Genomic DNA, 16,998 nt, shown 5'->3' with positions numbered 1-16,998 from the left:
TAGCGGCGTTGATTCTATAACTTAATTTTGAAAGCAGCATAATTTTTAACGAAAACTTAATGGATATTGAACTAAACAGAATTAATGTCGTGTTGTATAAAGAAATTACAGCGAAAATCACTGCTTTAGATATTTGAAAGTCCCATCTTATAGACTTTCGTTACGGATGGATACTAAATAAGTTTCCAGAAAAGCATGTACAGCTGTTTCAGGCGGATACTGGCAGCTTAATTTCTCATATTATCTCTAGGGCAGCTAACATTTATTTGGGTGCCGAAGAGGGTTTTGGCGAACCCATTGGTGTCAATCTACTGTTAAAAATTATAACTTTGAACAAGTCTTAATTATTTAACTGCAGCAGTAGTTCACAAATGTTGTTAATAGTTATCGATATTAGGTTGAATCGATTAAAAGTGACATAGTTGTGATGACATATTACAGACGCTACTCTGAGTCCTCAAATTAAAAGCAGGTTTGCGCGTGTGTGTGTTTTGACTTTACTGGCGGTCAACAGTGAGTTTATCAGCGCCCTGACACATTTAAAAGGAACGAATGTGGATAAAATCACAGAGAGGACAAAACCTACACAATGACACTCATGCAGTCACTACCACATAGTTCGCAATCACTCTATCTCACACGCTTTAAGGCAATGGAGAAAGAGCGAAATCTGCTCTACCAGGGGATAAACACAATAACAACAATAACAGAGGATGTAATTTACAAAAAACATGGGTGAACCAATCACACTGGCAACACACTGCTATCATCCCCCTAAAATCTTGACAGGGATGCCTTGCAACGTACTGTTCAGAAGACATCTCGACCCTTATACTCATACGAATTTATGGACAGCCCTGCAGGATTCATTGTATCAGTTCCCTCCATCACTACTTCAGACATTAGCCGAGTCCATGCCCCGTCGTATTGCGGCCCGATATTAGGCAGTTTCTGTTGCTCTTCAGTGTAAAATGACACAATGTTGTCATGGTGATTACGTGCCCACAAATAACTATGATAATTAATGGGAAAGTTAAGGAGTGATTAACAAAATTTATGTAGGCAAAACTGAATGGCGTTATGCACCTGTATTTCCGCCTGTATTTCCTTGTACATTAACTGTTTCCTTCCACGAAAAAACTCATGGTATGTGGGTCATATGTAACACCGAAAATGCAGATAAAATACCTTCTGCACCAGCCCAAATTTTTCGCTGTTTAATATCTGTTGATAATTTGCAATATAATGCTATTTCTGAATCTGTAAGCTTTATTACAGTAACTGTATTTAATACGTGATGGATATGATCGTGTATTTATTCATGGACGTACATAACTGACTGCAACTATTAATGTGAATATTCTATATTGGTGGGTAATTGCCAAGGGAGATTTGTTTAAATGTATCGATAGCAAAGACGTGCCGACAGCTTTGGATGAGCGGTTCTAGGCGCTTCGATCTGGAACCGCGCGACCGCTACGGTCGCAGGTTTGAATCCTGCCTCGGACATGGATGTATGTGATGTAATTAGGTTAGTTAGGTTTAAGTAGTTCTAAGTTCAAGGGGACTGACGACCTCAGATGGTAAGTACCATAATGCTCAGAGCCATTTGAACCATTTTTTAGCAGAGACGTACTGACAGTAGCTGTGCCATTGTTTATCTTTGCGTATGAAGAGTCTCCGTCGCGATGCGAGCAGAGGGAAGACACAGCAGCTTGAGCCTTGAAAGAGTGCGGAAGTGTTTGTTGGGAGCTCTCGTAGACACGGTTTACAGTTACGATCTCCACAATGCAGGCGCAGCTACTTCATTAGTCAGCGAGTATTGAGAGCACGGTCGGAGTGGACAGCCAGAGGAAGCTGCGGTTCCTGCTATTACCTGTCCCACAGTTATCCGTGGCTCTGGAGACGACTCGTGGTTCTCAAACAGCAGCAACAGCAGTAGCTCAGCATTGTCATCTGCTATGTTCTTCGTCGTCCGCGTTTTGGCTACAACATCGTAAGGCATTATTCAGTGGCATTTTTTTGACAAACTTTAATGAGTAACTTTCTTGAATAAGAAGCTACAATAATTAAAACTTGTAGGACACCAGTGTTGTCTTTGTCCTAACCAAGTAGGATCCCTTTCCTTTCCATGCAATGATCGGGTGTCGTAAAATATGAAGAACGGTTAAGTATTTACTGCCGGTTTTGTATGTTTACTAATAACCAGTTTCAGTCTAAATTTTGCTGCTTCAGTAAGTGTTCATTCTGGTATTTCGTAACATACCCTTACTTAATTTGCAATGTTGAGTATTTAATCACTTAAAGTAACGTAAAATGTCACTGGCAAAGCTAGTAACTGAAGATATAGCGCAAATTATTCTGTATTTAGCTTAGCGAGTGACATCTGCTGGATTCCTATGCATTTTACCATTACTTTGTTAAAAGAAATAAATCTGTTGCTCATTTGCTTAATGTAAATTCAGTTCAATCTTTCAGGAACTAATACCAAATTTCTTGCCTTTCTTTTCAGATTTCGCCTTACGTTATCCTGAAGTTACTAGAATTCGTGTTTTACATAATGAAGTTACATTCAGTCATTTATTTAGCCAGAAACTTCATTTAACTTTGCTCTCAAAATGCAATATTTCAGAACAAATAACTTCAAACTCAGTGCTTCCTGATTCATTTATTTTCCCACAAAGTATTGGGTTGTGGAAAAGTGTGACAACCTACTGTTGCCATGCCAGTGACTGTTTGCTTAGTTTCCTTTGCCTTTGCCTTTCTCAGCCTTCCCAGGGGACGCTGCCTTGTCGGTGGCACCATCGGTGAACGGGGGGGGGGGGGTCTTTATAGAGGATCCACACGAAATGTGTCGCTCAGCAAAGGGCAGGGAGGGCTCCAGAGACGTGGCGAAACCAGTCTCCCTGAGGGAGCGAACCTGACACAAACCCTCGTACTCCTGGTTGGGCGTTGATCATGGGTCTAACATCCCCATATCGCAGAAAGATAGTCGCAGCCGGGTTGATGATACTGATGAAAGGCCCATGCAAGGAAAAGGACACGGTAAATAGAAAAACGATATCTAATTTACTACTTGGAATGTAAGAAGTTTGAACAAACCAGAAGCTCTACATGTACTCAAACAAGAGATAAAAAATACCGCACAAGAGTGGCAGTAGGTAAGATGGAAAGTAGATGTTACTATATATTCTGTTCTTAATAGGAATAAACCTGATGTATTCTTCCACGTTTGCTTGAATATCATTGGATTTTGTTTAACGTGGGGCGGAAGCCAAGCCGTGTCCAGCAAGTACGATCATAAGAACACGTTTCGTGCTGTGTTACACGCACATAGATTGAGCGATAATGCAGGACTACAGCTTTTTACTTCCGCATTAAACTTGGACATCACTGGCCAGCCAGCTGGTCCAACTAACCTGCCATGATGTGAGCAGCTGCAGTTCAGACGTAAAAAGAAACGAGCAAAGAACAATAGAGTTTGGAATGTCATTTAATTTTTAAAGAGGATTAAATAATATTCGGCAGAATAGCACTACCGCATGCTTCTTAGGTGACCGGATGGAAAGCATAAAATGCTCTCGTTCTCACCTAACCTAATTACAAAAAGGAGTGACGAAAATTCCTAACTTAAACAGAGGATTATTTTTTTGGACGCGGTATGTGTGGTGCAAAAGTATACTCCAGGTATTTCACAGTACTGTTGAATACTCAAGTCACCGAAGGTATTAATTACAGTCAGTTGTCTGGTAATCTCTCATATGCTTCCTTATCGGAATACGAGAAATAAATTTCAGTTCTGAAACTCTCATCTGCTACGTTAATGAGTCAGATAACTACAGAATCGACGAAGCCACCCAGAAGACGCATTTTCTCTTCTTCTTTTATGACATGTCGTTCTATATCCAGCCAGCGTTCACCAGTGACATGTCATCTGGTACCTTAACAGTCTTGTTATTTCTCTGGCCAAACCACTTAAGTTGGCTCCCTATCAGTTCTGTTGGGTTTATATTGTAACTGACAGCGGCACATGTAAAAATGCAACATTTCTATAGTGTGCTCGATGCTGTGAAAGTGATTGTTTTCAATGTTTCTACGGTACTTATCACTCTGGTTCGTGTAAGACGAGATATGACGTATAAAGCAATGGCCATAGTCCAAATAAAAGTATTTGGTTTGTCGCTTTTGCCCGAAAAATCAAATCTTTCGTAAAATATCTATAATTAATCATTTATGTTTGAAATGAAAACAGGAGTTCCGAATACAATATGTAATTAGAACAAGAAGACGTACGTTACTCATAAAAATGATTTACAATTACGAGAAGTAGGTATTTCGAATTGAACGAAAACAATAATGACTAAGGCGCAACTTGGACCAGCTATCCATGAACTGCACTGTGTTATCAATCTACCATGCTTCGTATTCTGCTATACATCCAAGGTGTGTATGTATCTCAACTGTGTTAAATACAGCCTCTTGGAAAACTTCAAAGCCGATTTTTTTCTGTAAATTTATGAAAAACATTAAGAACAACCTATTTCTCAGTACTGCCTACTCGTATTCCACAGGCATGTTTTTCTACGGAGCAGGAAGCACCCTCAGCCATTTTCATGCAGCGTATTAACAGCGCGACAATCAGAGCACACAGGAGTACAGAGACTGACTGTACACGACTTTTGTAATAAGAACTTTATAGCTAAAGCGTGATTAAGAAAAACGTTGATGGCTATTAATACATTAGAATATCTTAAAGTTTCATTTAACGTAACTTAGTAATAAGATATCTTGTACTTAAGTAGGTCAAACTTCCAAGAGCGTAACAACACCAGTGTACGGCTTCTGACCAATCACTGCGTTTGTGTTTGTTTGCATCAGGTTTATTCTTATAACGAACACAGTATAGAAGTGGTAATTATAAAATTTTGTATGGTGGAGGTATAGAATAGGAAGTATAGTATGTGCCACAGGCTTTCTTGTAAATAATAAGCATAACGTAGTCATAAATTTTAACATTGTAAATGAATGGATGAGTACTTTGAGAAAGAAGGCCCTCTCCTTCAACATTAGTCTAGTACGTGTCTATACACATTCAGAAGATGATGAAGACGAAGTGAAAGACGACTTTTATGCTCGAGTGGAACAGGAATTAGAGGCAAGATGTGAAGATAGTGAGATACGATATCTGTACAAAAGTGGGAAAAGAAGCCTTTACAGAAATAGTAGGAAATAAAAGTCTGCATGAGATGTAATATATAAACGGACTAAAACTTACGGACCTTACTGTAGGCAATGCAGTGGTAGTGGAGAGTACGGAGCTACATAGAAAGGACATAAGGAAAGCAAAATGGCATTACTTTTTATCAAATTCACCATGTTGTAATTGATAGGAGACATGAATCTGACATTCTTGAGGTTGATAATTGCAGGGGGCCCGACTTCAATACGGATCGTTACACCGTAAGAGTTAAATTCAGACAAGGCGTAGCTGTCTTTATATCAGAGGGAAGACAAAAACTCCCAGACGTTTCCAAATTAAAAGAGAAGGGAGTATCAAAAAAATATGAAACAGAACTGCAGAAGTCTGAGGCTAAACAAAGATGGGCTGTGGAAAGCATCGAAGGAAGTGATTATGAGAGATGTTCTACATCTACATCTACATCTACATCCATACCCCGCAAGCCACCTGACAGTGTGTGGCGGAGGGCACCCTGAGTACCTCTATCGGTTCTCCCTTCTATTCCAGTCTCGTATTGTACGTGGAAAGAAGGATTGTCGGTATGCTTCTGTGTGGGCTCTAATCTCTCTGATTTTATCCTCATGGTCTCTTCGCGAGATATACGTAGGAGGCAGCAATATACTGCTTGACTCTTCGGTGAAGGTATGTTCTCGAAACTTTAACAAAAGCCCGTACCGAGCTACTGAGCGTCTCTCCTGCAGAGTCTTCCACTGGACTTTATCTATCATCTCCGTAACGCTTTCGCAATTACTAAATGAGCCTGTAACGAAGCGCGCTGCTCTCCGTTGGATCTTCTCTATCTCTTCTATCAACCCTACCTGGTGCGGATCCCACACTGCTGAACAGTATTCAAGCATTGGGCGAACAAGCGTACTGTAATCTCCTTCCTTTGTTGTCGGATTGCATTTCCTTAGGATTCTTCCAATGAATCTCAGTCTGGCATCTGCTTTACCGACGAGCAACTTTATATGATCATTCCATTTTAAATCACTCCTAATGCGTACTCCCAGATAATTTATGGAATTAACTGCTTCCAGTTGCTGACCTGCTATTTTGTAGCTAAATGATAAGGGACCTATCTTTCTATGTATTCGCATCACATTACACTTGTCTACATTGTGATTCAATTGCCATTCCGTGCACCATGCGTCAATTCGCTGCAGATCCGCCTGCATTTCAGTACAATTTTCCATTGTTGCAACCTCTCGATACACCACAGCATCATATGCAAAAAGCCTCAGTGAACTTCCGATGTCATCCACCAGGTCATTTATGTATATTGTGAATAGCAACGGTCCTATGACACTCCCCTGCGGCACACCTGAAATCACTCTTACTTCGGAAGACTTCTCTCCATTGAGAATGACATGCTGCGTTCTGTTATCTAGGAACTCCTCAATCCAATCACACAATTGATCTGATAGTCCGTATGCTCTTACTTTGTTCATTAAACGACTGTGGGGAACTGTGTCAAACGACTTGCGGAAGTCAAGAAACACGGCATCTACCTGTGAACCCGTGTCTAAGGCCCTCTGAGTCTCGTGGACGAATAGCGCGAGCTGGGTTTCACACGACCGTCTTTTTCGAAACCCATGCTGATTCCTACAGAGTAGATTTCTAGTCTCCAGAAAAGACATTATATTCCAACATAATACGTGTTCCAAAATTCTACAACTGATCGACGTTAGAGATATAGGTCTATAGTTCTGCACATCTGTTCGACGTCCCTTCTTGAAAACGGGGATGACCTGTGCCCTTTTCCAATACTTTGGAACGCTTCGCTCTTCTAGAGACCTACGGTACACCGCTGCAAGAAGGGGGGCAAGTTCCTTCGCGTACTCTGTGTAAAATCGAACTGGTATTCCATTAGGACCAGCGGCCTTTCCTCTTTTGAGCGATTTTAATTGTTTCTCTATCCCTCTGTCGTCTACTTCGATATCTACCATTTTGTCAGCTGTGCGACAATCTAGAGAAGGAAGCACAGTGCAGTCTTCCTCTGTAAAACAGCTTTGGAAGAAGACACTTAGTAATTCGGCCTTTAGTCTGTCATCCTCTGTTTCAGTACCATTTTGGTCACAGAGTGTCTGGACATTTTGTTTTGATCCACCTACCGCTCTGACATAGGACCAAAATTTCTTAGGATTTTCTGCCAAGTCAGTACATAGAACTTTACTTTCGAATTCATTGAAAGCCTCTCGCATAGCCCTCCTCACACTGCATTTCGCTTCGCGTAATTTTTGTTTGTCTGCAAGGTTTTGGCTATGTTTATGTTTGCTGTGAAGTTCCCTTTGCTTCCGCAGCAGTTTTCTAACTTGGTTGTTGTACCACGGTGGCTCTTTCCCATCTCTGACGATCCTGCTTGGCACATACTCATCTAACGCATATTGTACCATGGTTTTGAACTTTGTCCACTGATCCTCAAAACTGTCTGTACTTGAGACAAAACTTTTGTGTTGAGCCACCAAGTACTCTGAAATCTGCTTTTTGTCACTTTTCCTACCTTTTTTAATATTTCTATAAGAAACTGCAGAAGCTGTCTTAGGTACAGAAGAAAGGGTGGAAAGGGCAGGATGGTTTGATGTAGATTGTAAAAAGGCGGCTCCAGAGGGAAATGAGGCAAGAAGGAAAATAATAAACATGGCAACAAGAGCCAATACACAAGAATACAGGCGTTCCTGTGGCCGAGCGGTTCTAGGCGCTTTAAGGCCGATTCCCACAAGGCCTGCCGCGCGTCAAAACCGCGCGTCAGCGGCGTGGTTGCCATGGAAACGGCGTCAGCGGCTCGGCGCGGCGGGACAGAGGGAAGACAAAAACTCCCAGACGTTCCCAAATTAAAAGAGAAGGGATTATCAAAAAAATATGAAACAGAACTGCAGAAGTCTGAGGCTAAACAAAGATGGGCTGTGGACAGCATCGAAGGAAGTGGAGTATTATGAGAGATGTTCTATAAGAAACTGCAGAAGCAGTCTTAGGTACAGAAGAAAGGGTGGAAAGGGCAGGATGGTTTGATGTAGATTGTAAAAAGGCGGCTCCAGAGGGAAATGAGGCAAGAAGGAAAATAATAAACATGGCAACAAGAGCCAATACACAAGAATACAGGCGTTCCTGTGGCCGAGCGGTTCTAGACGCTTTAAGGCCGATTCCCACTAGGCCTGCCGCGCGTCAAAACCGCGCGTCAGCGGCGTGGTTGCCATGGAAACGGCGTCAGCGGCTCGGCGCGGCGGGACAGAGGGAAGACAAAAACTCCCAGACGTTTCCAAATTAAAAGAGAAGGGATTATCAAATAATATGAAACAGAACTGCAGAAGTCTGAGGCTAAACAAAGATGGGCTGTGGACAGCATCGAAGGAAGTGGAGTATTATGAGAGATGTTCTATAAGAAACTGCAGAAGCAGTCTTAGGTACAGAAGAAAGGGTGGAAAGGGCAGAATGGTTTGATGTAGATTGTAAAAAGGCGGCTCCAGAGGGAAATGAGGCAAGAAGGAAAATAATAAACATGGCAACAAGAGCCAATACACAAGAATACAGGCGTTCCTGTGGCCGAGCGGTTCTAGGCGCTTTAAGGCCGATTCCCACTATGGCTGCCGCGTGTCAAAACCGCGCGTCAGCGGCGTGGTTGCCATGGAAACGGCGTCAGCGGCTCGGCGCGGCGGGACAGAGGGAAGACAAAAACTCCCAGCCGTTTCCAAATTAAAAGAGAAGGGATTATCAAAAAAATATGAAACAGAACTGCAGAAGTCTGAGGCTAAACAAAGATGGGCTGTGGACTGCATCGAAGGAAGTGGAGTATTATGACAGACGTTCTATAAGAAACTGCAGAAGCAGTCTTAGGTACAGAACAAAGGGTGGAAAGGGCAGGATGGTTTGATGTAGATTGTAAAAAGGCGGCTCCAGAGGGAAATGAGGCAAGAAGGAAAATAATAAACATGGCAACAAGAGCCAACACACAAGAATACAGGCGTTCCTGTGGCCGAGCGGTTCTAGGCGCTTTAAGGCCGATTCCCACTAGGCCTGCCGCGTGTCAAAACCGCGCGTCAGCGGCGTGGTTGCCATGGAAACGACGTCAGCGGCTCGGCGCGGCGGGACAGAGGGAAGACAAAAACTCCCAGACGTTTCCAAATTAAAAGAGAAGGGATTATCAAAAAAATATGAAACAGAACTGCAGAAGTCTGAGGCTAAACAAAGATGGGCTGTGGACAGCATCGAAGGAAGTGGAGTATTATGAGAGATGTTCTATAAGAAACTGCAGAAGCAGTCTTAGGTACAGAAGAAAGGGTGGAAAGGGCAGGATGGTTTGATGTAGATTGTAAAAAGGCGGCTCCAGAGGGAAATGAGGCAAGAAGGAAAATAATAAACATGGCAACAAGAGCCAATACACAAGAATACAGGCGTTCCTGTGGCCGAGCGGTTCTAGGCGCTTTAAGGCCGTTTCCCACTATGGCTGCCGCGCATCAAAACCGCGCGTCAGCGGCGTGGTTGCCATGGAAACGGCGTCAGCGGCTCGGCGCGGCGGGACAGAGGGAAGACAAAAACTCCCAGACGTTTCCAAATTAAAAGAGAAGGGATTGTCAAAAAAATATGAAACAGAACTGCAGAAGTCTGAGGCTAAACAAAGATGGGCTGTGGACTGCATCGAAGGAAGTGGAGTATTATGAGAGATGTTCTATAAGAAACTGCAGAAGCAGTCTTAGGTACAGAAGAAAGGGTGGAAAGGGCAGGATGGTTTGATGTAGATTGTAAAAAGGCGGCTCCAGAGGGAAATGAGGCAAGAAGGAAAATAATAAACATGGCAACAAGAGCCAATACACAAGAATACAGGCGTTCCTGTGGCCGAGCGGTTCTAGGCGCTTTAAGGCCGTTTCCCACTATGGCTGCCGCGCGTAAAACCGCGCGTCAGCGGCGTGGTTGCCATGGAAACGGCGTCAGCGGCTCGGCGCGGCGGGACAGAGGGAAGACAAAAACTCCCAGGCGTTTCCAAATTAAAAGAGAAGGGATTATCAAAAAAATATGAAACAGAACTGCAGAAGTCTGAGGCTAAACAAAGATGGGCTGTGGACAGCATCGAAGGAAGTGGAGTATTATGAGAGATGTTCTATAAGAAACTGCAGAAGCAGTCTTAGGTACAGAAGAAAGGGTGGAAAGGGCAGGATGGTTTGATGTAGATTGTAAAAAGGCGGCTCCAGAGGGAAATGAGGCAAGAAGGAAAATAATAAACATGGCAACAAGAGCCAATACACAAGAATACAGGCGTTCCTGTGGCCGAGCGGTTCTAGGCGCTTTAAGGCCGATTCCCACTAGGTGTGCCACGCGTCAAAACCGCGCGTCAGCGGCGTGGTTGCCATGGAAACGGCGTCAGCGGCTCGGCGCGGCGGGACAGAGGGAAGACAAAAACTCCCAGACGTTCCCAAATTAAAAGAGAAGGGATTATCAAAAAAATAAGAAACAGAACTGCAGAAGTCTGAGGCTAAACAAAGATGGGCTGTGGACAGCATCGAAGGAAGTGGAGTATTATGAGAGATGTTCTATAAGAAACTGCAGAAGCAGTCTTAGGTACAGAAGAAAGGGTGGAAAGGGCAGGATGGTTTGATGTAGATTGTAAAAAGGCGGCTCCAGAGGGAAATGAGGCAAGAAGGAAAATAATAAACATGGCAACAAGAGCCAATACACAAGAATACAGGCGTTCCTGTGGCCGAGCGGTTCTAGGCGCTTTAAGGCCGATTCCCACTAGGCCTGCCGCGCGTCAAAACCGCGCGTCAGCGGCGTGGTTGCCATGGAAACGGCGTCAGCGGCTCGGCGCGGCGGGACAGAGGGAAGACAAAAACTCCCAGACGTTTCCAAATTAAAAGAGAAGGGATTGTCAAAAAAATATGAAACAGAACTGCAGAAGTCTGAGGCTAAACAAAGATGGGCTGTGGACAGCATCGAAGGAAGTGGAGTATTATGAGAGATGTTCTATAAGAAACTGCAGAAGCAGTCTTAGGTACATAAGAAACGGTGGAAAGGGCAGGGTGGTTTGATGTAGATTGTAAAAAGGCGGCTCCAGAGGGAAATGAGGCAAGAAGGAAAATAATAAACATGGCAACAAGAGCCAATACACAAGAATACAGGCGTTCCTGTGGCCGAGCGGTTCTAGGCGCTTTAAGGCCGATTCCCACTAGGCCTGCCGCGCGTCAAAACCGCGCGTCAGCGGCGTGGTTGCCATGGAAACGGCGTCAGCGGCTCGGCGCGGCGGGACAGAGGGAAGACAAAAACTCCCAGACGTTTCCAAATTAAAAGAGAAGGGATTGTCAAAAAAATATGAAACAGAACTGCAGAAGTCTGAGGCTAAACAAAGATGGGCTGTGGACAGCATCGAAGGAAGTGGAGTATTATGAGAGATGTTCTATAAGAAACTGCAGAAGCAGTCTTAGGTACATAAGAAACGGTGGAAAGGGCAGGGTGGTTTGATGTAGATTGTAAAAAGGCGGCTCCAGAGGGAAATGAGGCAAGAAGGAAAATAATAAACATGGCAACAAGAGCCAATACACAAGAATACAGGCGTTCCTGTGGCCGAGCGGTTCTAGGCGCTTTAAGGCCGATTCCCACTAGGCCTGCCGCGCGTCAAAACCGCGCGTCAGCGGCGTGGTTGCCATGGAAACGGCGTCAGCGGCTCGGCGCGGCGGGACAGAGGGAAGACAAAAACTCCCAGACGTTCCCAAATTAAAAGAGAAGGGATTGTCAAAAAAATATGAAACAGAACTGCAGAAGTCTGAGGCTAAACAAAGATGGGCTGTGGACAGCATCGAAGGAAGTGGAGTATTATGAGAGATGTTCTATAAGAAACTGCAGAAGCAGTCTTAGGTACATAAGAAACGGTGGAAAGGGCAGGGTGGTTTGATGTAGATTGTAAAAAGGCGGCTCCAGAGGGAAATGAGGCAAGAAGGAAAATAATAAACATGGCAACAAGAGCCAATACACAAGAATACAGGCGTTCCTGTGGCCGAGCGGTTCTAGGCGCTTTAAGGCCGATTCCCACTAGGCCTGCCGCGCGTCAAAACCGCGCGTCAGCGGCGTGGTTGCCATGGAAACGGCGTCAGCGGCTCGGCGCGGCGGGACAGAGGGAAGACAAAAACTCCCAGACGTTTCCAAATTAAAAGAGAAGGGATTGTCAAAAAAATATGAAACAGAACTGCAGAAGTCTGAGGCTAAACAAAGATGGGCTGTGGACAGCATCGAAGGAAGTGGAGTATTATGAGAGATGTTCTATAAGAAACTGCAGAAGCAGTCTTAGGTACATAAGAAACGGTGGAAAGGGCAGGGTGGTTTGATGTAGATTGTAAAAAGGCGGCTCCAGAGGGAAATGAGGCAAGAAGGAAAATAATAAACATGGCAACAAGAGCCAATACACAAGAATACAGGCGTTCCTGTGGCCGAGCGGTTCTAGGCGCTTTAAGGCCGATTCCCACTAGGCCTGCCGCGCGTCAAAACCGCGCGTCAGCGGCGTGGTTGCCATGGAAACGGCGTCAGCGGCTCGGCGCGGCGGGACAGAGGGAAGACAAAAACTCCCAGACGTTTCCAAATTAAAAGAGAAGGGATTGTCAAAAAAATATGAAACAGAACTGCAGAAGTCTGAGGCTAAACAAAGATGGGCTGTGGACAGCATCGAAGGAAGTGGAGTATTATGAGAGATGTTCTATAAGAAACTGCAGAAGCAGTCTTAGGTACATAAGAAACGGTGGAAAGGGCAGGGTGGTTTGATGTAGATTGTAAAAAGGCGGCTCCAGAGGGAAATGAGGCAAGAAGGAAAATAATAAACATGGCAACAAGAGCCAATACACAAGAATACAGGCGTTCCTGTGGCCGAGCGGTTCTAGGCGCTTTAAGGCCGATTCCCACTAGGCCTGCCGCGCGTCAAAACCGCGCGTCAGCGGCGTGGTTGCCATGGAAACGGCGTCAGCGGCTCGGCGCGGCGGGACAGAGGGAAGACAAAAACTCCCAGACGTTTCCAAATTAAAAGAGAAGGGATTGTCAAAAAAATATGAAACAGAACTGCAGAAGTCTGAGGCTAAACAAAGATGGGCTGTGGACAGCATCGAAGGAAGTGGAGTATTATGAGAGATGTTCTATAAGAAACTGCAGAAGCAGTCTTAGGTACATAAGAAACGGTGGAAAGGGCAGGGTGGTTTGATGTAGATTGTAAAAAGGCGGCTCCAGAGGGAAATGAGGCAAGAAGGAAAATAATAAACATGGCAACAAGAGCCAATACACAAGAATACAGGCGTTCCTGTGGCCGAGCGGTTCTAGGCGCTTTAAGGCCGATTCCCACTAGGCCTGCCGCGCGTCAAAACCGCGCGTCAGCGGCGTGGTTGCCATGGAAACGGCGTCAGCGGCTCGGCGCGGCGGGACAGAGGGAAGACAAAAACTCCCAGACGTTCCCAAATTAAAAGAGAAGGGATTATCAAAAAAATAAGAAACAGAACTGCAGAAGTCTGAGGCTAAACAAAGATGGGCTGTGGACAGCATCGAAGGAAGTGGAGTATTATGAGAGATGTTCTATAAGAAACTGCAGAAGCAGTCTTAGGTACAGAAGAAAGGGTGGAAAGGGCAGGATGGTTTGATGTAGATTGTAAAAAGGCGGCTCCAGAGGGAAATGAGGCAAGAAGGAAAATAATAAACATGGCAACAAGAGCCAATACACAAGAATACAGGCGTTCCTGTGGCCGAGCGGTTCTAGGCGCTTTAAGGCCGATTCCCACTAGGCCTGCCGCGCGTCAAAACCGCGCGTCAGCGGCGTGGTTGCCATGGAAACGGCGTCAGCGGCTCGGCGCGGCGGGACAGAGGGAAGACAAAAACTCCCAGACGTTTCCAAATTAAAAGAGAAGGGATTGTCAAAAAAATATGAAACAGAACTGCAGAAGTCTGAGGCTAAACAAAGATGGGCTGTGGACAGCATCGAAGGAAGTGGAGTATTATGAGAGATGTTCTATAAGAAACTGCAGAAGCAGTCTTAGGTACATAAGAAACGGTGGAAAGGGCAGGGTGGTTTGATGTAGATTGTAAAAAGGCGGCTCCAGAGGGAAATGAGGCAAGAAGGAAAATAATAAACATGGCAACAAGAGCCAATACACAAGAATACAGGCGTTCCTGTGGCCGAGCGGTTCTAGGCGCTTTAAGGCCGATTCCCACTAGGCCTGCCGCGCGTCAAAACCGCGCGTCAGCGGCGTGGTTGCCATGGAAACGGCGTCAGCGACTCGGCGCGGCGGGACAGAGGGAAGACAAAAACTCCCAGACGTTTCCAAATTAAAAGAGAAGGGATTGTCAAGAAAATATGAAACAGAACTGCAGAAGTCTGAGGCTAAACAAAGATGGGCTGTGGACAGCATCGAAGGAAGTGGAGTATTATGAGAGATATTCTATAAGAAACTGCAGAAGCAGTCTTAGGTACAGAAGAAGGGGTGGAAAGGGCAGGATGGTTTGATGTAGATTGTAAAAAGGCGGCTCCAGAGGGAAATGAGGCAAGAAGGAAAATAATAAACATGGCAACAAGAGCCAATACACAAGAATACAGGCGTTCCTGTGGCCGAGCGGTTCTAGGCGCTTTAAGGCCGATTCCCACTAGGCCTGCCGCGCGTCAAAACCGCGCGTCAGCGGCGTGGTTGCCATGGAAACGGCGTCAGCGGCTCGGCGCGGCGGGACAGAGGGAAGACAAAAACTCCCAGACGTTTCCAAATTAAAAGAGAAGGGATTGTCAAAAAAATATGAAACAGAACTGCAGAAGTCTGAGGCTAAACAAAGATGGGCTGTGGACAGCATCGAAGGAAGTGGAGTATTATGAGAGATGTTCTATAAGAAACTGCAGAAGCAGTCTTAGGTACATAAGAAAGGGTGGAAAGGGCAGGGTGGTTTGATGTAGATTGTAAAAAGGCGGCTCCAGAGGGAAATGAGGCAAGAAGGAAAATAATAAACATGGCAACAAGAGCCAATACACAAGAATACAGGCGTTCCTGTGGCCGAGCGGTTCTAGGCGCTTTAAGGCCGATTCCCACTAGGCCTGCCGCGCGTCAAAACCGCGCGTCAGCGGCGTGGTTGCCATGGAAACGGCGTCAGCGGCTCGGCGCGGCGGGACAGAGGGAAGACAAAACTCCCAGACGTTTCCAAATTAAAAGAGAAGGGATTGTCAAAAAAATATGAAACAGAACTGCAGAAGTCTGAGGCTAAACAAAGATGGGCTGTGGACAGCATCGAAGGAAGTGGAGTATTATGAGAGATGTTCTATAAGAAACTGCAGAAGCAGTCTTAGGTACATAAGAAAGGGTGGAAAGGGCAGGGTGGTTTGATGTAGATTGTAAAAAGGCGGCTCCAGAGGGAAATGAGGCAAGAAGGAAAATAATAAACATGGCAACAAGAGCCAATACACAAGAATACAGGCGTTCCTGTGGCCGAGCGGTTCTAGGCGCTTTAAGGCCGATTCCCACTAGGCCTGCCGCGCGTCAAAACCGCGCGTCAGCGGCGTGGTTGCCATGGAAACGGCGTCAGCGACTCGGCGCGGCGGGACAGAGGGAAGACAAAAACTCCCAGACGTTTCCAAATTAAAAGAGAAGGGATTGTCAAAAAAATATGAAACAGAACTGCAGAAGTCTGAGGCTAAACAAAGATGGGCTGTGGACAGCATCGAAGGAAGTGGAGTATTATGAGAGATATTCTATAAGAAACTGCAGAAGCAGTCTTAGGTACAGAAGAAGGGGTGGAAAGGGCAGGATGGTTTGATGTAGATTGTAAAAAGGCGGCTCCAGAGGGAAATGAGGCAAGAAGGAAAATAATAAACATGGCAACAAGAGCCAATACACAAGAATACAGGCGTTCCTGTGGCCGAGCGGTTCTAGGCGCTTTAAGGCCGATTCCCACTAGGCCTGCCGCGCGTCAAAACCGCGCGTCAGCGGCGTGGTTGCCATGGAAACGGCGTCAGCGGCTCGGCGCGGCGGGACAGAGGGAAGACAAAAACTCCCAGACGTTTCCAAATTAAAAGAGAAGGGATTGTCAAAAAAATATGAAACAGAACTGCAGAAGTCTGAGGCTAAACAAAGATGGGCTGTGGACAGCATCGAAGGAAGTGGAGTATTATGAGAGATATTCTATAAGAAACTGCAGAAGCAGTCTTAGGTACAGAAGAAGGGGTGGAAAGGGCAGGGTGGTTTGATGTAGATTGTAAAAAGGCGGCTCCAGAGGGAAATGAGGCAAGAAGGAAAATAATAAACATGGCAACAAGAGCCAATACACAAGAATACAGGCGTTCCTGTGGCCGAGCGGTTCTAGGCGCTTTAAGGCCGATTCCCACTAGGCCTGCCGCGCGTCAAAACCGCGCGTCAGCGGCGTGGTTGCCATGGAAACGGCGTCAGCGGCTCGGCGCGGCGGGACAGAGGGAAGACAAAAACTCCCAGACGTTTCCAAATTAAAAGAGAAGGGATTGTCAAAAAAATATGAAACAGAACTGCAGAAGTCTGAGGCTAAACAAAGATGGGCTGTGGACAGCATCGAAGGAAGTGGAGTATTATGAGAGATGTTCTATAAGAAACTGCAGAAGCAGTCTTAGGTACATAAGAAAGGGTGGAAAGGGCAGGGTGGTTTGATGTAGATTGTAAAAAGGCGGCTCCAGAGGGAAATGAGGCAAGAAGGAAAATAATAAACATGGCAACAAGAGCCAATACACAAGAATACAGGCGTTCCTGTGGCCGAGCGGTTCTAGGCGCTTTAAGGCCGATTCCCACTAGGCCTGCCGCGCG

The sequence above is a fragment of the Schistocerca gregaria genome, chromosome 6, assembly GCF_023897955.1.
Source record: "Schistocerca gregaria isolate iqSchGreg1 chromosome 6, iqSchGreg1.2, whole genome shotgun sequence".
Lineage (NCBI taxonomy): Eukaryota > Metazoa > Arthropoda > Insecta > Orthoptera > Acrididae > Schistocerca > Schistocerca gregaria.
Note: the sequence above shows the minus strand (reverse complement) of the source record.